Source organism: Barbus barbus (assembly GCF_936440315.1).
Source record: "Barbus barbus genome assembly, chromosome: 23".
NCBI lineage: Eukaryota > Metazoa > Chordata > Actinopteri > Cypriniformes > Cyprinidae > Barbus > Barbus barbus.
Genome location: NC_136751.1, coordinates 28,158,053 through 28,179,799, shown reverse-complemented (window position 1 = coordinate 28,179,799; position 21,747 = coordinate 28,158,053). Strand labels below are relative to the sequence as shown.

General features: G+C 35.2%; 1 protein-coding gene across 6 annotated transcripts in view; it reads right to left on the bottom strand.

Annotated features, from left to right (window-relative positions):
- Positions 1-20,543, bottom strand: part of fam168a (family with sequence similarity 168 member A) — a 46,727-nt gene extending 26,184 nt beyond the window's left edge. For 3 of the 6 annotated variants that reach the window (XM_079374001.1, XM_079374005.1, XM_079374002.1), the window contains exon 1: positions 20,287-20,448. The gene's annotated coding sequence lies outside the window, so the exon portion shown is untranslated. Of the gene's footprint in view, positions 1-20,286 lie in introns of all 6 variants that reach the window. The other 3 variants (XM_079374004.1, XM_079374003.1, XM_079374000.1) reach the window with 2 other exon arrangements.
- Positions 20,544-21,747: the final 1,204 nt, after the last annotated feature.

Genomic DNA, 21,747 nt, shown 5'->3' with positions numbered 1-21,747 from the left:
CAAAATTGCTCTGTTGGCTGTGGAGTCAAGACATTTGCAAATATGATTAAAAGATGAATATGAGACAAAACTACAGAATGTCATATTTTATTATTAACCGTTTCAACACATACATGTTTTAACAAATAAAAAGAACAGCACTTTTAGAGTTCATCCCACTCATTGATGTGAGCACAAGTATTGGGACAGTTCAACATAAGGCAGATATAAAAGATTAAAAGCTATTATTTAGTTGCAGATCCCTTGCACACAATCACAGCAGTGAGTCTGTGACCCATAGACATCACCAGACTCTTGGTCTCATCCTTTGAAATACTTTTCCCAGCCTTTAATGCAGCCAATTCCAATTTTTGATATATATATATATATATATATATATATATAAATTTTGTATGAACTGTTCCTTTAAGAAAGCAGAATTATTGTGACCCAAATCAGAATCTGACTGTCATCTCTCCTCACTTGCTTTCTCCATTTGACTGCCTTTCACCATCTCTCCCGTCCTCCCTCTGAGCAAATCAATACCTCCTCCATTCCAGCGTCTTTCCTCCTCCTTTCCGTCCCTCCCCCTCTTTCCTCAATCTCTATGAATAACTCTCTTTTTTTCTCCCTCCTTTTTTATCAGGGTGAATCTGAACACACTGCAGTGCCCTTGAGCTCTCGCTCCTCTCCTTCCCTCTCAGGCAGAACACAGAGTTTGGCAGTTATGCTTCCGTTATGTAACGCGCTGCTCTTTATAACACGTTGTTGAAAGGTGCATTGCATACTGCTCATTATATCTGCCCTGCAGCATCAGGAGACGGGAAACCAGATGAGGGGAAATCCAGACGCAAAATCAACCATATTCATCTCATCTGCCTATTGCTACAATATTCAAGACGATGTGAATCTGGATGTAGTTTTATGATTCAGCATGAACAAACTGTATGAGCAGAGCTTGCTCGAAGCCTTTGAACCTATAGAAAGTAAATAATATATTTAAAATGCATTCTACTTATATGTATATATTGACATTTATATAATAACATTTTCATTGTGACCAAAATATAGTTTTTAGTAGATTTTTAGATCATGAAAATACATTTTAATGGTCATTTTTATTTTATTTTGAATCTAACAAATCCTGTCAAAAATGTGTGGGTCATATTTCACGTCAAAATCTTTAAAAAAAATAAAATAAAAAATTAATACATTTTTTTTAAATTATTATAGTTTTTTGATTCATTAAAATAAAATATAAATCAAATGACAGTCCCCCCTAAAAACTTATTAAAAAGGGGCAGTAAAAAACCAACAAAATAAAATGACAAAATAATAGTCATACAATTATTAATAAAAATAAAACTAATAATTTATGCTTTGTGATATAATAAGATCACTGATATCATTATAAACTTAATTACAAACAATTCTTAAAAGTAAAACAAAAATGTATGTAACTGTGAAAAACAGGCTTCGTTTTTTTTCCTTTTGAAATGAGAATGAAATACTAACATTTGTGAGGTTCACGCGGGTGCTTGTGTCTTTGAAAACACATTAGACAGCAGTTGAGTCCGGTGGAGGTTTTCTCTGCTGACTGGGCAGTCAGGGTAAATCTAAGGACACACACTCAGCTCTCTGACCCCGCGGTGACCCTGTGATGATGATGATGATGTCATCACCGTGACATCCACTAACAGCACACCGACTGCACACATCAGCTTCCTGCAGCACAGGACGTGCTTTCCTGTGACTGTCTCAATAACGCTGCTTCATTCACATTCCAGACCGAAATGCTTTGCACTGAATGGTACGACTGCAACAACAAAAGATTTTGTTGATGAAAGCACTGTCTTCTGCTGCTTAGTCATGACTTTCATTCATACATGCCATATTTCATTTGTCCATTCAATAGGTTGTACAGTCTACAGTCTTATTTTCACAAACATATCCACATATCCAGATACACTACCAAAATTTTTAGAAAGAAGACTTTTATGCTTATCAAGGCTGCATTTGATCAAAAATACAGTAAAAACAGTAATATTGCGAAATATTATTATAATTTAAATAATCATTTCTGATTATTATCAATGATGAAAATAGTCGGGCTGCTTCATATTTTTGTGTAAACTGTAATATATATTTTTCAGGTTTCTTTGATGAAGAGAAAGTTAAAATGAACAGCATTTATTTTGAGATAGAAATATTTTGCGACATTATTAATGTCTTTACTGTGTCTTTACTCAATTTGATGTGTCCTTGGTCAAAAATATTAATAAAAAAAAATACATACATTACTGACCCCAATCACAATGGCACAAAATATTCCACAATTACACTAGTTCACTATACTCATATCACATTAAGCTGAACCTGACATGCTTCTACAGTTCATATTTGAATATTAAAGCTATTTCAGGCTAGATGCCATATTTAAGTCAACGAAGGATTACAGGAACATGTGGTTCTCCGGCAGGTCTTTTGATGATCAAAACCGCTCAAGGCACATCCAACACCTGTTGTAAGTGATACTTCATCCTTAGTTCAATTATAAATCGCTGTATGTGGTAAAAAATAATAAAGGCTTTGGAACAATGCAGATCTTGAGCATAAATTATTATATACAAAATCTTACATCAATTTCTAGGATGGAGAGTTTGTAAATTTTACACCCTGCAAACATTAAGACTGTGACTTTTTCCTTAGTGCATCAAAAATTGGTATCAGACAACATCAATAATAATAATAATAAAAATCAACTTTAGACTGTATCCGATAGTAACAGGTCAAGAATCAAAAGCATTTTTTCTACTGTATATCATAATGTTTCGATGCCTCGTTTGTTTCACTAAAAGCATAAAACTCTAGAGTGGAGCTTAACCAGACAGAAATCAATTTTTTTTAGCATAATATCCCTCACAACAAATATAAAACACACTGGCCATCATAAAAGCATCAACCAAAATTTTTTATTATATTATTTTCCCGTACTGACCAAAATGGCCACACTGCTGCATTACAACTGCATATAAACTGACCTCTGTGTGCAGAACTAGTCAATCTCACACAGACTTTATAGCTAACTTGTGAGTTAATGTCAGGGTAAGACGGTTTCTCACGGTTTCTCCGTTATGTGGACCGGCCCTGAGGCGAACACATCTCTCTTCTCCTCTGCTCAACAGCACAAACACTGAATTAATGCTGCTGCTGCAAACAGCACAGAAGAGCCCGAGGGCCCAGCCATAGGGACTGAATATCACTGACAGATTCCTGAACAAAACACCAGGATTCTGTGACCGGTTTTACTTTATGAAGAGGTGTGTTGTGTGGAGCAGAAAGACGCGCAACAGTCATAAAGCATACTCAGAAATACTCAGAAAGAGACATTTTAAAGGGGCCATGAACTGAGAAATCTAAATTCCCTTGATCTTTGGAAATTTAAGAGGTCATTGTACAGAACTCAGAACTTTCTCATTAGTCTTTAAGGAAATCTGTGGGGTATTTGCCCATGCAAGCATTATGGCTAGGGTATTGCTGGGTGGTTGCTAGGCTGTTGCACTAGTAATGATACTTGACGTGACAATCACCACTAACAAAAGTTGAGAACTAAAATCAGGAAAGAGACAAACAGGTGTTAGATACAGCCTACACATTAATATTGCAAGCTCTTAATTAAAGGGGCCATGAACTGCCTTTGTTTTTTTTGTACTGTTCTCTGAGGTTCACATAATGTTATCAATATTTTTGCATCAAAAAACAACATCATTTAGAAGTAATAGGCTATTTTCTGCCCTGTTTTTAACCCCCCTCATCAGAATGCTCTGTTTGAATAGGCGTGAAGGATTGTAGACTTGGAAGTAAACGCCCACTGCTATGATTGGCTAATAGTTGTGTATGTTTGACAGCCTACATCCTTCACAGATGAACGCTGCTGTGATTTAGGTCAAAAACGCATAAGTACTCAGTACATATCAAAGCAATAGTGACCACATCATAAAAACATTTACTCACACTTGTGTGTTGTGACATTACTGTTGGATCCAGTATAGTTGGCACAGCATCGTCTATTAGTTTCAATCTTTCTGAAAATCCTGCATCGAATTGTGCCTAGTTTGTAAACGAATCCATAATAAAATGAAGTGAAGAAAGCATCAAGTTCTTACTGACGCTTTCTGGAACTTCATTAAAAATAAAATTAATCAAATACAGTTTATCGTTTAGTTTCCGTATAGACGTGTTACTATGTGCATGAATCGGTGGGCAGTGATGTAGAAGCAGGCGTTGATCATCATCTGCGGAGCGGTGTTTACATCATGAAGCTTCAATGTAAGCTGTTTTTAAGAAATCCCATAATTCTCAGTTCAGATAGCATTTGAAAGATCTTACGGCTGGTATGAGCGCAGGCAGACCAACAAAACACAAACCAAGTGAGATAAAGGACACATCGCAGTCTTTTCCTCCCTTCTTTCCTGCAGTGTGGGTGATGGAAGAGAAGCGTTCCTCACTGTCTCTTTAGGGGGCGACAGGAAAAGAGGATTTTGTGTCTCCACTCTGATCTGACAGGCACGCGCACACACACACACACACACAGGGTGCGAGAGGGGCTGAAGCACAGGGGCGTCTGAATTATTTAGATAATAAGCGCTTAAAGAGCTGCTGTGAACAGAACAGACACCACCACCTGTGTATCTGTGAGTGTGTGTGTGTGCCAGTGATCACGCTGTGGGGACAAAACAGTCTCTGCTGTGAGGTCCAGCTGTGTGAGCTGTGCAAACAGTGGGAGAAAGACAAGCTAACCTGCACCGTGGTGAACACACACACAAATACACAGCCTGGTGTCATGGGCTACTGTCAAAGACGGACACTTTCACACCAGAGCTGCATCATACAGCTGACAACAGATCAGATCATACATTTGGTCATTTTGGGCCTACAATAAATGTGTGCAGCTGACTGATATCTGATGCGAAACAGAAATAGCTTAAAATCCACTAACCATTCAAATCAATAGATTTGGGAACTGACATGCAATAGGTCTGTGCCAATACCATCCTATACAAATATGCTGTGATGCTTTTCTCTATTAGATTACTGTATACATTACAATTAATATTTTTTTATTATTAATTCTGCTAATTTATCATCAATAATTATTTTCTATATTATTTCTTATATAATTTTACAATGTACATCAAGTAAAACACTTATTAAACATGTATTTAGTAACTTCAAATAATTTATAATGTATTATATGTATTATTACTTATTAAATAAATATGAAAAACAAATTAACTTAATATTAATATAAAAATATATAGATATTTTATTACACACAAACATACATACATACGCAGTCATGGCCAAAAATATCGGCAAATATGATCAAAGGAGGCTGTGAAAATTAATCTGCATTGTTAATCCTTTTGATCTTTTATTTAAAAAAAAAAATCACAAAAATCTAACCTTTCATTGGATAATACGAATTTAAAATGGGGGGAAATATCATTATGAAATAAAAGATTTTCTCTAATACACATTGGCCACAATTAATGGGACCCTTTTATTCAATACTTTTTGAAACCTCCATTTGCCAGTTTAACAGCTCTACATTTTTTTTTAAGGTTTTCTGACCCCGACACTCAACTATTTTCTGAAATTCTCCAGCGGTGGTCCTTGGAGAGTCTTTAGCCACTCAAACTCTCCTTCTCACCGAGCATTAGGACGATATAGACACACGTTCTCTTCCAGGCAGATTCGTAACATTTTATGTTGATTGGAAATTCTTAATTATTGCCCTGATGATGGAAATGGGAATTTTCACCGCTCTAGCTCTTTTCTTAAAGCCACTTCACTAATTTGTGAAGCTCAATTATCTTTTGCTGCACATCAGAAATATATTCTTTGGGTTTTCTCATTGTGATGGATGATTAAGGGAATTTGGATTCCTATTAATATTTCTGTGAAACAGGAAGCCATTGCTGGATAATTTCATGTTCATAATCACCCTGGAGTGCTCAAAATTGTGAATATGAATGGGAATATACTTCAGAGATATTTTACTCATAAGAATTTCTAGGGGTGCTAATAATTGTGTCCAACGTGTATTTGAGAAAAACATTTATTTCATAATGACACTTCCTCCCCATTTTAAATTTGTATTATCCAATGAAAGGTTAGATTTTTGTGAATTTTTTAAATAAAAGATCAAAAGGATTAACAATGCAGATTAATTTTCACAGCCTTCTTTGATCATATTTACCAAGGGTGCTGATATTTTTGGCCATGACTGTATATATAAAATATCTTACCGATTTTAATAAGTAAATTATTTATAGATTAATATTAATCTATAACTAATTTACTGCTTGGCCAATTAACAGAGCAGACAAATTATGTTTTCAAATGTTTTTGAATGAATCTGGGGTAAAACAGTTCTCTCTAAATAGCTATAAAGATTTTACAGCCTACCACCTAAATGTTAATCAATAAAAGTCATTCATTTGTGGTACAAATGAACCGTTTTAAGGACTCTGTGAAGCAGTGAATGAAGGAATGAACTACCTGACATTCAGCGACGACCTGAGTGAATGAAAATCTTCCCAGACTGTCTCGTGTTTAACAAAGCCTGTCTCGTTCCGCGGCGCTGATGGGGTCGAGATGAAGGCAGAAGCGCTGTAAATTCACAGCAGTGGTACAGAGCGTCTCAGCATCCCATCCCCCTCACATCAGCTCACTCGCTTGCTCTCGCATCATTTTTTTGGACTTGCCAAGGTCCATAAGATCAGTGCGAGGGGAATAACAGTGATTTACAGAAACATTTACAGATTCAAGCTGCAGGACAGTTGTTACGAATTCCGATTCCAATTCCAAGTTCTGAACAAGAACAGGTTCTCATTTCCTTGCAGTAATAACAAGAGAATCAGTCAGACAAAGAGAAAGCCATTCATCCGCCGGTGCCAAACCACGCGTGAATTTCTGTCATACGATTTGGTGAAGGAAGCACTTCAACAGCTGAGAATGTAATTGGGATTCACACACACATACAAAACAAAGGACGCACGCGTATCCATGCATGTAGTCTATAAATACGGCATTCCACCTCCACGAGATTTACTACGATTCATCTAAATGTCAGTTTCAATAAACACTATTTGTGGGAATTTTTAGGTCTGTTTCTCATATTGCAGACCACTAACTTGCTGCACAATTAAAAGGAATACTCAGGTTATAATAAAATATAATTTAAGCTCCACATTACACACAATTTTGGACTACCACAGATAGTAATTATGAGTAGTTCAGGAAAAAATTAATTATTAAATGATTTAATCATTTTTACATTTCTCATTTATAATTATTGAATTGCCTTTAATACTATGGCTACTACTACTACTACTACTAATTATTATTAAAAACCATATACACGTATGTGACCCTGGACCACAAAACCAGTCATAAGTGTCAATTTTTAAAATTGAGATTTATACATTTTGATGTATACATCTGAATAAATAATCTTTCCATTGATGTATGGTTTGTTATGATAGGACAATATTTGGCTGAGATACAACTATTTGAAAATCTGAAATCTGAGGATGCAAAAAAATCTAAATATTGAGAAAATCTCCTTTAAAGTTGTTCAAATGAAGTTCTTAATGCATATTACTAATCAAAAATGAAGTTTTAAAATATTTATGGTAGGACATTTACAAAATATCTTCCAAATCGATAATTTTGACCCATACAAATGTATTTTTGGCTAAAAAAAAAAAGTATATATATTATTTGTCCCCCTCCCAAGACAGTAATTAAATTAGTTTTTAATTACTTTAACTTCTTAAGATCTTAAAGGAAAAACACAATATTGAAATACACTACACTCAATACACTACTACCAAAAAAACCTATATTAGTTTAATGTTTAGAGTTGGTAAGAATTTTTTTGTAATGTTTTGAAAAGAAGTCATGCTCAAAGCTTTTTTTTGTCCCAAAAAAAAAAAAAAAACAGCATTTATTTCAAAATGTAACATCTTTTCTGTCTTTTAAATTTGATTAATTGAATGTGTTTTTGCTGAGTAGTGTATGGTAGTGTAGTCTACTCTACTTTTCCACAGAATAATCATTAGGGGTGTAAGAAAATATCGATACACGTGAGAATCGCGATATTTTGTTTTGCGATACTGTATCGATTCTCAAAAATGGAATATCGATATTTAATAATCATACAGGATTCATGGCAGTTGTTCCGTTTTGAGTTCATATCCCGACCGCTAGTCTTCATCTCTGAACTTAAACAGTGACAGGAAATACTAGCATTAGAGCATGCCACTATCTGGCGGTGCTCGCGTCGCGGCCTCGGCGATTCCACGCAGAACATAAATACAAACTGAAAAACCTGTGAAATCCAAGTTGAAAGGTTCTGAGAATGTTTAACATCTGTATTTATTTTATTGTTTTACAATTGTTTTGTTTTCTTTAGGAATCCATTTTATTTTTCATTAATACTAAGCAGATGTAACTTTTTGTTCAGATCAAAATGTTATGACATTGTATATAACAATTGTAAACCTTCTAAAAATATGGTCTTTTTTATAAAATACATTTTCTACATACATTTAACTAAAGAATCCTGCAAGCACTTGAATATTTCCCCCTTTACTCGTACTGCACAAAAAATGGTTCAATAATGTTGAATGTTACAGGGACTGATTATTGCAAATGCAGATCCCAGTGTGTTCTGGTTAAACTATTTTTATTTATTTATTGCTAAGGTTTGCATATCGTGGTGCGCTCTTAATGACAGCTTTCCTAAAAATATATCCTATTCCTAAAATAAGAAATATTCCAATATATCGCCTTGCTTACAGTATCGCAATATATTGTATCGCAACCCCTGTATCGTGATACGTGTCGTATCGCCAGATTCTTGCCAATACACAGCCCTATAAATCATGCAGGTTTGAAACAATGCAAGGGGTCTAAATTATGTGAACTATCCCTTTAAGTTGCACTGAACCTGGAATGTTCCTCTAACTGGGTCAAGCACTAACTTTTGACTCGCACAAGAGAAAACCTCTGACACAGCTGCAGTTAATGCTGGTAATTTGTTACAGGTTCCCAGGTGCAGGAGAAAGGATCTCACCTGAACCATCCGGAAAACCCAAGGGAACCCCTTCAAGCCTTAATCTCTCCCTCTCTCTCTCTCACACACACACACTTCATAAAAACACTCATGAGAAGCTTAATTAGCTATTCAAAACCAATAGTCACACAATAGGTCCTTCCCTTCCCAGCGGCTCCCTAACAGGACCTGAATGAGAACAGGCAAGGGAGTGGCCCTCTTCCAAAAAATGCCATTGTTTTAACTGCCCTGCAAGAGCTTGTCCTCTCTGATTCTAAAAAGGTCCATTCGGTCTCAAATCCTGCCTTTCACTGAGGCACTACCTCCATTTTGTATAGGACATTATCCTGCAAACAATTGCCTCAAAACCAACATGGTGTGCTGAGATGCCCCTGTCAGGACTCAGAGCTCGGTTCTTCTGTTGCCTCTTTCTCCCTCCATTTACCCCCGACATACACACACAGCGCCGCTAACGACGGCACCACAAGAGCTGCATTTTTAAGCTTCTTTCCTTTCTTCACCTTGACACCTTCTTTCTCCGTGGAAAAAAGAAGGGAATGGTTTTCTTATGAAAGGGCTTGACTGGAACCACTACAGCAAACTATGCATTGAGTACAATACGTGAATTTTCTTGGGGTCGTTAAGGCTGCATTTAATTAAAAATACAGTAAAAACAGTAATACAGTGAAATATTATTACAATAGAACCGTTTTCTATGTTAATATATTGTACAATGTAATTTATTCCTGTGATCAAAGTTGAATTTTCAGCATCATTACTCCAGTCTTCAGTGTCACATGATCTTCAGAAATCATTCTAATACACTGATTTACTGCTCAAGAAACATTTCTGATTATCAATGTTGCGCTGCTTCTTATTTTTATATAGCCTATGAACTTTAATTTTAGGATTCTTTGATGAAAACAGTTTAAGAGAACAGCACTTATTTTTAAGCAGAAATCTTTTGGAACATTAATGTCTTTTCTGTCACTTTTGATCAATTTAATGCATCCTTTCTGAATAAAACAAGCAATGTCAACTATGATTTTTAACATCAGTTTGTTAATATGAAATATTAATATGAACATATTCTCAAATCTGACTGCTAGGCTAAAGTTTAATACATTTTTACGCAAATGGATTTACAATGCTAAATAACTACTTATCAGGATGAAAATGTAATTCCACATTACAATGCATGTAACGTGATGACAACAACATAACACCACTGCTGGTTGTCACAGCATAGTTTGCACTGATTTACATCTATTTTGTACAAAACAGTATTCATTCCAAACTCAGATCATTTTTCAAAGTTATAAATATATACCCAAATAAATACTCCCTGAACACTTTCTGAATTAAACAACAATGTAGCATCCTATAGCTTGAAACTTTTAACGTTGCCTAATGCATGCTACTTCACACTAGAACCCAGTATATACTGTGTGTTTAGTACACTAGTATTCCACCGCAAACACATGCATTCATTGAAGTTCTCTGTCCTCTGTCTGTGTCGTCCAGCGTTTCATCAAGCCGCTGCATTCTTCAGATGCTTTTGTGTGAGGGAGTTCAGGCTGAACATGCTCAGTACTTGTGTGACGCTAAATTACGTTTAGCAGTCTGAACGGCACCCAAACACACACACACACACACACACACACACACGTGCACAGCCCACAGTGAGTCACTCTGTAACCAAAGTCCACGTTTCATCGTTTCATCTTTATCAAGGGATATCAGAAACAATTACACACTCGGCAACAGGTGGACATGAAAACTCTGCCAGCAGGTTTGACCTGAAGGCACGAGTGTGTGTGTCTGTCTGTGTGTGTGTGTGTGTGTGTGTTGCCCGAGGGTCTACAGTAGTGTTGAGAGAACGAAGGTGAGCTGATATGAGTGATTGAGGGGGCAAATTAAAGAAATAAAACAGATTATCACTCTACTGAATACAATCATTTAATCTAAAAACAGAAGCAGTCTAACTGTAATGTCACTTTTGAAAATACAGCTTCAATTGCAACAGAAAGGCTTCTTAGGACAGTTTCTCTCAAACATGCACTTACAGGTTATACGTTATAAGACTCAATGTAAAATGCTAAAAGTACTTTTATTTCATAAAAATGAAAAATACTTTAATATTTTTAAAAATATATATTTTTTTAATTAAGACAAAATGTTTAAATATTAATATTTATAATTATATTAATATAACATTTTTATTTTCTGTGTAATATGCGCAAGTTACATGAAAAAAGTTTTCCACAGATTTATAATGCAGCACAGAGGTGGCATAAATGCATCTACACAATAACTACTGTGGGAAAAATCTTACAAACACATAATTCTATATATTTTTTCAAATAAAATGTTGCCATCTAACATTAATTGATTACCATGCACAGAAAACATTTCTAATATATCAATCGACTTCCATTATGCTCAAGCAAAAAATCTAAGGGATTAATTCTTAATTTGCATAATTTTTGGAACTAACATTCCCAAATTATATGTGTAAATAGCTACAATCTTGAATTAATTTTTAAGAATTTTATACAAATGTGGCACTAGGACAGCCTGATTGGACACTTTCAAAACCTCTAGGTCTCAAAAATATTATTATATATATATATATATATATATATATAAAAAAACTATTTATTAAAAATAATTTTTTGCAATTGAAATAAAGCTTAAAAAAGATATGAGTAAAAACTTCAATATATTTTATTTCATTTAGTAGCCAATGCATCATTTCCAATTTTCATTGTTGAAGTGGTATAATTACTAAAACTAAAATAAAGCTAAAATGAAATACAAAAAGTGTAAATATATATATTTTTTTACATGTACAATTTTTTTTTAATATGCAAAAATATTTAATTTAAAAATATTATATAAATAATACTGAATATCACACTGAGTCTCAAGAAAATCATCTGGTGCAATAAAGAAACTAAATAATGATGAAAAAAAATAATGAAGCATCAAGAACCTAAAAGAGGACCATAAAGCAACTCAAGAACCCCAAAATAGAGAAAAGATAAGTAGAAGGTTCCTTACTCAACCTGCGGTGCTGCATAGGACCACCAAAGAACCTTCAGTACACTTAAAATGCTCTGAAATCACGTGTTACTCGTGTCACAGTTGTGCGACGTCTAGAAATAGACTTGATTGAGTATTTGGGTGGCTGTGAGTATGTGCATGTATGTGTTTATGATCTGTAGCAGCTTTTCAAAGGAGCTGGGGACGCTCACACAGCCAGAGACTCCTTTGTTTACTCCCTTGAAAAGGAGACAAATCTTTTTTCATTTTAATATGTTTGGTGCCACAAAACCGGTAGGAGTTGAATTTTTCCCACAGAGAAATTCAGCAAGGCTGTGATTTCAGTGTCTGCCCACAGAAAGTCCAAAAATACGCCCATCCAGAAGCGTCTCAGCCTACATGCCGCTCAGATGATGTTTAGTAGACGTTTGTTCTCCTCAAACAGTATGTGTGTCACACTCACACTACAGCGTGTGTAAGTTCTCCACATTACTAACAATTTGCGTCAGCATTGCGCCAAACACACGCTCACTAACAGCAGCACAATCCTTCTTACTGCCACATCCTTGTCAAATTTTGGTCTTTTTTCTTACTAATTCCTAAAAATGAACTCTAATTAGGCTTTAAAGCTCTACAAGTCAAATATATACTATCCTCTAAGTCTTTAAACAAAGAACATGAGAGTTTCATAATGGAAAATTACCATAAAAGTGAGTATAATATAGTCTTAACTAAGGAGCGTCTTCGTTAGGATAATCTCGCTAACTCTAGTACAGACCTTTCACTAGCTGGTTATTATCCTCAAACACTTTTCACTCTGATTTGATCTCTGACTCGTGTTGTTTACTTGGTTGAGGGAATTTGTGAAAACCTGAGAAAAACTCCATGTTTTTGTTTTTTTGTACTCACAAAATAATATTTTATTTATTTATTCACTTTTTAACACCATGCCCAGATGTACACTAGACAAAAATTATAAAATAAGACTCAAAATAAATAAATATATAAACGATTTGCATAATAAATGCAGGTTAAGTGTAGCAAACAATGCTAAATAAATAAATAAACAAATAATTGTGTACATTAAATGCAAGTTAAGTGTAACACACAATGCTAAATAAATTAGGGGTCGACCGATTATAGGCCTGGCCGAATATCGGCGTCGATATTAAGTATTTTTATTGTGATTGGTATCAGTCATTTTCAAAACCGATTTGCCGATAAAATGACTTAAAATCATTTAAAGAAAGTTTTTGTCAGAGCTCCTTGTTATTCTTAATTTTGACATTAATTTCCATTTTCACACAGTACAGTACAGTTTCAGACATACAGTATATATCGGTTCAAAATATCGGTTATCGGTAGAGATGCACTGATACTGAATTTCTCTGCAGATACTGATAGCCGATTATTCAGAATAGGGCTGCCACTAACGACTATTTTTATTTCAATTAATCTATCGACTAATTTATAGATTAATCGATTAATCTAAACAATTAATTTCCCACACACACACAATAAAATCAACAATTTTACTTAAGAATATTTTATTAAATTAAATTAAATCCTAATTTCTATGAAATCCTTTTTTTAAAGCAAAAGTAAAGTGCAACATGGAGTGCAAGAAGCAAGTGTCCATCTTATAGTCCAAATCACTGAAATCAAAGTTCAGTATTATGTATGAATGACAACATATCCACATGTTCTAGTCTACTAATACTAAAATTATAATCAAAAAACACTTTTTAAAGGAGTATTTACCAGAATTTATTTTGGTGAAAAATGTAAATGTGCAGTATTTCAGAAAAAATAAAAAAATTAACAATAAAATAAATAAATAAATAAATATATATAAAATGTAAATGGAACCATTAAAATGGAATCCAGAAAATAATGGAAAACAGAATTTGGTACAGATAAAACTGTAAAACTCAATTAATTAATTTAATTTAACCATTAAAATAGAGTATAGAAAAATTAAAATGGAAAAAAAATGGATTAGGAAATAAAACGGATTTCATAGGGCCCAATAATTATAATGCATTTTTTTTGTGGTAATAAAAATTTGAAGTGAACAATAGCTTTTAAAATGACTTAAAATACATATATAATAGCAATGATGCAATAATAATTAGTTCAAATAAAGTATCAAAAGCAAGAAATCATATGGTTTTATTGAACAAAACTGCTAAATTATGAACAATAGAGCTAATGTGGATTACACATTACAACAAAGGCCTGCAGGGGGCACCGACGGCCTGATGATTGTTTTTACACATTACTGTGCGATCTAATCCTGGTTTAATATTGACCAAGCACCATTTAATTCAAATGGCCACTTAATCTTTAATATTGGGCCATTTCTTTAGGACAGAAATGCTATAGCCGCTGTAATTAAATGAATATGTGGACATCAAAACGTGTAAAGTCAGAGTGAGGGTTTGAGCTTTTATTTTGAAATCGCGATGTATTCTCCTGTGTTTGTGTAGATTTATAAATGATTTACTTTACAAATCTGGTGAAATGGTGCATGTTGCGTTCCCAGATGAACGTTATAATAAACCCAAACTCAACATGCAGAGATGGAGTTTGAGATGCTCCAGACATGTAAATGATTCTTCTGTGGAAATACTGTGAACTGAGCCGCTGTGAGACGCACGAACTTAACCTACTACACGCATGGAAATAATTAAACTGCATCACATATAATTATAATTATTTAATTAAATCATAGCGTTTGTGAATTCACAATTCTGCTTAATTATGATTTTTAAATTGGTTTAATATATCATGCAGCCTTGGAAAATAGTCTAATAATGTGTTTTATGGATTCTCGTCCGTGAAACGCGCCACTTCCGGTATTTTGCTGGTTAGTCGACGTAAGCAAAATGAAGTCGACGATTTTTAAAAATCGACTAGTCGACTAAAATCGACGAATCGCGACAGCCCTAATTCAGAATGATATCCGCCGATACCAATAGTTATGTGCGAGTTAAAAATTTGACGTGGTCGCATTTGTGCCAGTGCATGGTCTGCTCTGCTCCAAAAGTCTGCTCTGCTCCATGCATAAAGCGCGCAGTGCAGCAGGAGTCAGATTTGATACTTTAAGATTTCTGCCATCCTCCAGCATCGCCGGGGCTGGAGCATCCCTCACATCCGCCTCCAGCCTCTGAGGCCCAGACTCCGCCTCGGCCCATAGACCCAGTGGCTCCACCTCGGCTCCTAGCTCCCTTACCTCCACCGTCACCCATCGATCCACCAGCTCCACCGGGCTCCCTCGTCCCTCCAGCTCCGCCTTGGTCGGGCATCCGTTTTTCCCTCATGTTGATTGTGTTAATTTGATTCCAGGTGTGTCTTGTCGTCTTCCCCTATTATCCTATGTTTAAAAGCCCCAGTCCTTCTGTGAGTGTTTGTCGGTTCTGAACATCATTCCTTGTGTTTCCTGTGCCTCCTATGCTCCCTGTTGGATTAAAGACTCTCGTCTGTGAATTCCTCGTCTCCTTGTTCCGTGCTTCCTGGTCAAGCGTGACAGTATTTTGTCACAACTTATTAAATAACTTATTAAACTGGATGAGACTTGAACTGAGGTGCAATAGCGATCTGTCACGTCACATTTAAAAGTGTCAAAACGGCACTCATTGTTTCCATTTCGTGATAAAATGTACAGGATTTGAAAGCTGAGAGTTTGTTTCTTATCAGAAGAAAGAAAGCACAGAACTCTTTGTGACTACTGGATGCGAGGCGTGCTACAAATGTTCGGTGTATAGTGAAAAACTGCAGATCTGGCATTGCTGGCTTGAACTAGGGGTGATTCATCTGGTCAAATAAAGCCTACGTTAATGTTGCTTTTTTAACTGTTAATGCTGTATTGTCACGTTAATTTTGACAGCCCTAAATTCAACAGATATTCTTCACTCACAGTATGAGTTGCAGTCTGACATGCTTTTCCGCGACCTTTTGATTGACAGGATATAATCGGCCCTGATAATCGGCCGATAGTGAAATAAATTGCTTTTATCGGCCGATAACAATTGTTGGCCAATACATCGGTGCATCTCTAGTTACTGGTCTACTTGATCTGTAATAATTGGTATCGGCATATTATTGATTCAAATTTTATTCTACAGATACGACATTTAAAAAAAATAAAAAAATAAAAATAAAAATCTAATTCAGTTTAAATTTTATTAAATAATTTAGTTAAATAAAAACAGTGTGCAAATAGGCACTATTTCTTTTTCCATGATAACATAATTTTCACTAAATATCACGTAAATACTGTGGTAAATGCTTTCCTGTAGCTCTAATAGTAGAGCATGGCGCTAGCAACGCCAAGGTCATGGGTTCGATTCCCAGGGAAAGCAGAAAAAAAAAAAAAAAAAAAGTAACAACTGTGATTTGAATGCAATGTCAGTTGCTTTGGATAAATGCGTCTGCTAAATGCATAAATGTAAATGAATATAGTAATCATTTAGTACCATATATCAAGGTACCATGGCATGTCCAAAATACCATAGACTTTACCGAGATACTGTCACAGGATGTTTTTGTAAAGGTGGGTTCTGCATTTGGAGAAGCTAAAATAATAAATCAGGGTAATAGTAAAAATGTAACTTATATAATACTGTTTTTTTTTTTTTTTTACCAAAAAAAAAAAAAGAAAGAAAATTCTCAACACTATCTAAACTTTAATATCTACAGATTGCTACTCACAAACTCCAAACAATGCTCTTCAATATGGCCACTGCAGGTCTGTTTCCAGTTCACAAGAAACTCATGTTCAATAGTCTATATTTTATATGAAGTTACGTTTCATGTTATTGTTAGCTGATCTCATGAGGAGATACTGATACCCTGAAACAGCATCGCAAATCTAATGGGATTCCCCTGTAGCCACAAGGCAGGATCTCTGAGCGTTTCTGCTCCTGTTTATCAGAGGAAACCAACATCCCCTCAGGGTGTGTGTGTGTGTGTGGTTAATCTGAGCTCTATAGGCACTATTACAGTGAATGCATACGCTAACTCTCAGCTGAGAGGTGCCGTCGATCATAATCCTGTCATTTCACTGTGGATTTGGCTCACACACAGACAGTTCATCAAAAAACCTCCGTCCATTTTTACACTCAAAAATAAAACCACCTCAGATGAAAAAGGAGTCTCACAAAAGACGCATTAACGCAGAAGTGCGCAGACACGTACTGTGACACAATTAACACGCTGCCACAGACTCGCATGCTAACATGTTTGTGGCAAACTGCGGACTTTCAGCTCTCGTGAGAAATATCAGCGGCCCAATTACTGAGAGTACGGGTGAAAAAGAGCTTCTCGGGAAAGTCTGGAAGTTGTGGGAGGAAAATGTAGCAGTGAATTTAGTCGAAATCGTACAACTTGAGTGTCCTCTCTACGCTACAGTTCTCTAGGCCAACATTAGAGAAGACACATATAATGACATTAATGAACATCAAAAATGTGCTGCAATAGCTACACATAAGCATTATCAATGCAAACACTTCCCATTTATATCCACTCTTCATATAAAATAATATGGTTTCATCCAAATCATAAAACATCAACTGGCATTTCTACTAGATTCTGAAGAAGCATGTAGTAAAAATTATTATTCAAGGCTAGAAAATAAAACAACGATTATTGAAGGACCTTTTACAAGAAAATACCATTTCAGCCTGTTTACTTCAAAATTTGATATTTCATTCAACGTGTTACTTGTAATTATTTGAGAAATTTCTGAGTGAAAACAGTTTATTTTTTCACTAAGGTGTTACTAGGTGGTTAATTACTTGATAAATAACCACTTAAGATTATATACTAAAAAAAAAGTCCACTCGTCAGATTTTTTATTTTTTTGTCACAAATTGGATAATTTTGCAAAGTAAACAAGTAAGCACTTAGGTTTCATACTAAGGGTTAAGATTTGAAGTATAGCTGTAGTAACTACTCACACTGGCGCAGTATGCACACTAATTAAGACATTTTGTGATTAGGCCTGACTGTGATCTCAATGCTCGAAAAGCACATTTCTGCTCTTCTGTTTCATCAGAGCACCTGCTACTCCTCCAAACGACAAGAAATCCTTTAATTATGACAAAAGCCCAAACGCTTCAGCATACTTGCAGCACAATCCATAAACCTTTAATAAGTCGCAGTCATACTGTGATGAGGAGCTTTTCTGTACAAATTGAATTTCGAGCTGATAATGAAACTATCAATGAAAACAAACGAAGCGTTTTCTGTATCTCTTCAGCCACTGTAATGTTAACACCATCAATCAGAAAGCTATGGACGCTTTTATTGCAGGAACGGCACATGATGAGGAAGCCAATCCAAGCATCACAGATGCAGAGCAGAAACATCCGAGATTAATAAACGTCAGATTTCTGGCCTTTGGATTATGAACATTTCACATTTTTGTTGGGTAACTTTACATTTTATCGTCTGTTGGTTAGAGATAGAAAAATGCATTATATATATATATATATATATATATATATATACACACACACATACATACACGTGCATGTATATATTTAAGAAAAATGTTATGTTTATATATTAAATATATTTATATATAATATAAAATATAAGAATATAAATATATAAATGCATATACATGTAAATATATACTGTATATGTGTGTATTTATATATAGATAATAAATAAACACAGTACACATACATATATTATGTAAACAAAAACTTTTATTTTGGATGCGATTAATCACGATTAAACATTTGACAGCACTAATATCTATCTCTATATATATAACAATAGGAATTATTTTCATGTTAGGTTTAAGTTGAAACAATAAATACATAATTAGACTACAACAATAAAAACATGACATCCATTAATAATAATAAGTATTTTAAAATATAAGTACTTTGAAGAGCTTTACATTTAAGTGTCCAATCACATTTCTGCATTTGACAATTATAAATAGATTAGATTACCTCAATAAAAAATAAATAAATTATAAACAACACATTAAATTCAAATAAAAATATAAATATTTTAAGGAGCTTTGTTTAAGTGTCCAAATTGTTTTATTTCTGCATCTTGACACGATGATAAATCATTAGACTACCTCAATAAAAACATAACATCCATTAGAAATAATTCATTATTTATTAAAATAAACATTTTGAGCAGCTGCTTACTAATTTATATATTTTAAATAATTTAATACATTTTATTTATTGATTTATTTTTTCATATTCTCTTTCTCTCAGTATAATAAATGATATTTATTAAACAAATGGACGAGGTAAATTGACATCCATTGTTATATCTGTAACTGAAGGAGGTAATACGTAATATTGTTTTGCATATTGTTTAACACACAAAGTACCCACATACTGTAGATATGAAATTAATTTCATAAACATGCACAGAAATGTTGATGGATTATGACCAAAACACACTGACTGCTATTCTACATTGACCAATGTGCTGTTTCCCTTTGTATCGATCAGCCAGGAATGCAATGGCAAAAATATGCCAAAATTAAATCGATAACGCCGTAAAAATCAATAGCACTGCAACCGAAAGCATCGTGTATGGATGCAACAAAAAAAAAAAAAAAAAAAAAAAAAAGGAGAAAGTAGAACTGTCGCTGGAACGCGCGTTACATTGTAGCACCGATCAACAAAAGATCTTTATTGCGTCATAATCGCTGTTACATTGTTGTACATGGATGCGTCTGATTCTTTGATCGCGTCTCATAACAGCGCTTATGATCGGCTCTCTCGTGCATTTAAAGGCCTCAAACTCCTCCAGACACCATTTTGAGAGTCTCTGTGTCTCAGCTCTATGGAATGTCCAAATGCATGACAAGGGAATGAACAAAGTCAGCTTGAAAAATCCCTCTCATTCACGGATCCGTCCCGAAAACGCCGTTAATCGATAGTCTTAACTCGAATGGGTGAAGCGAACGCCTTCGTTTTCTCTTAAATCACCATCAGACAAATTAGAATGAGCTTCACCATCACTAACACACACACACACACACACACACTGGCAGGAGAAAAGCATTGCTGCTGTTTGATGGCAGTGAAGCTCTAATGGTGGTTGGATGGTGTTTCTGGACTTTAGAAATTAAAACTACATCAAACGTGACTTACCAGTGCGAGATGGTTTAGATAGGTCACACTGATCCAGTCTGTGATCCCGGTTATAAGCGATCTTCTGGTTGCTGAGGGTCAGTCTATTCTCCGCGAGTGTGAAGGTTTCCTCCTCCGGTTGATTTTTCAGGCTGTATAGAAGCACATAAAGCGATGGGGGATGGGGGATGCCAGAAGAGAAGAGAGGAAGGGAGGGGGATAGAGAGCGCGAGAGAGAGGGGGGCAGTAACATGGAAACACAAGGGGAGGACCTCTGTGTCTGACGCACGACTAAACGCACCAGTTTTTCAGTGCACCATCCATTCGCCATATGCACGAGCAAAAATCAGCCAATATGGCCAAATATGAATGCATGCGCGTGCATGAAAAGAAACCACACTTCATTCTGCCCTGATAACTCACATGCAGAAAGATCCACGCGTGTGCAGAGTCTGTGTGAAAACAGCCAAAGCGAAAGTCTGAAAAATGAGCCAGTTTTCATGCCCACCAGAGAACAAGCACTGTTTCTTCAGGATTGGTGTAGTTTAAGTTGGAAATCCTGGGCTTGTATCACACTTAAAATGATTTAAATAATATTATTCAAACAAACAAATATTAGTGATCACATTTCCGTAAATAAACAAACAAGCAAACACAGTGCTGGTTGGATTACATACAAGTTGTAGTCCGTTACTAATTCCAGATTACAAAAAAAAAAATGTAGTTAGTAAAGTAAATATATGTGCGTTTACATGCAGTATAATATTTTCTCATTGACACAAAAACCTTCACAAAGAAACTGATGAGACTTTGGTTCGCGCGCCCTCTGGTGTCTGTAATGCACCTCCACAGTACGGAGAGAGAGAGAGACGAAAGTTTCTGAAACGGGAAAATATATAAACTAGTGTCATATTTCAACAAGTGGGGCAATGAATAAACCTCAGTATCGTTCTGAACGGCTAATTTCCCGGTGAACTGGATGAAGAGAAAGCAGTTCATTCCTCTGGGAAAGATCAACAATGCCATCTAGTGTTTCTAACACGTTAGATCACATTTCATCTGTATCAGCTTTCCTTTTGTGTTCTTGACTGATGCTTTGAAACTTACAAGATACATTACTTAAATGAGTTTACAAAAAAAGGAACTTAAATATTAGACAATAGTACATTTGTATACCATGTAATATTACACAGTACTACTTCAAAGAGCACAATTGTATTTCCACCATGGGATCAACATATCACCATGGTACATGTACAATACCTTTGATAGCTTTATATAGTTTTCATTTAATATGTCACACATTTTTTGTGCCAGTTGTGTAAGCGGTAGCCTACCAATGTCAGAGCATCAGACCAACAGAGCTCCAGTTCTTATGAGATGAGACTCAACAGAGCACTCTTCTGACGGTGAACAGAATGTGCGACAGTGATGCACAAATGTATTTAAGTCACTCATTGCAGCAATGGTTTTCCAGCAGAT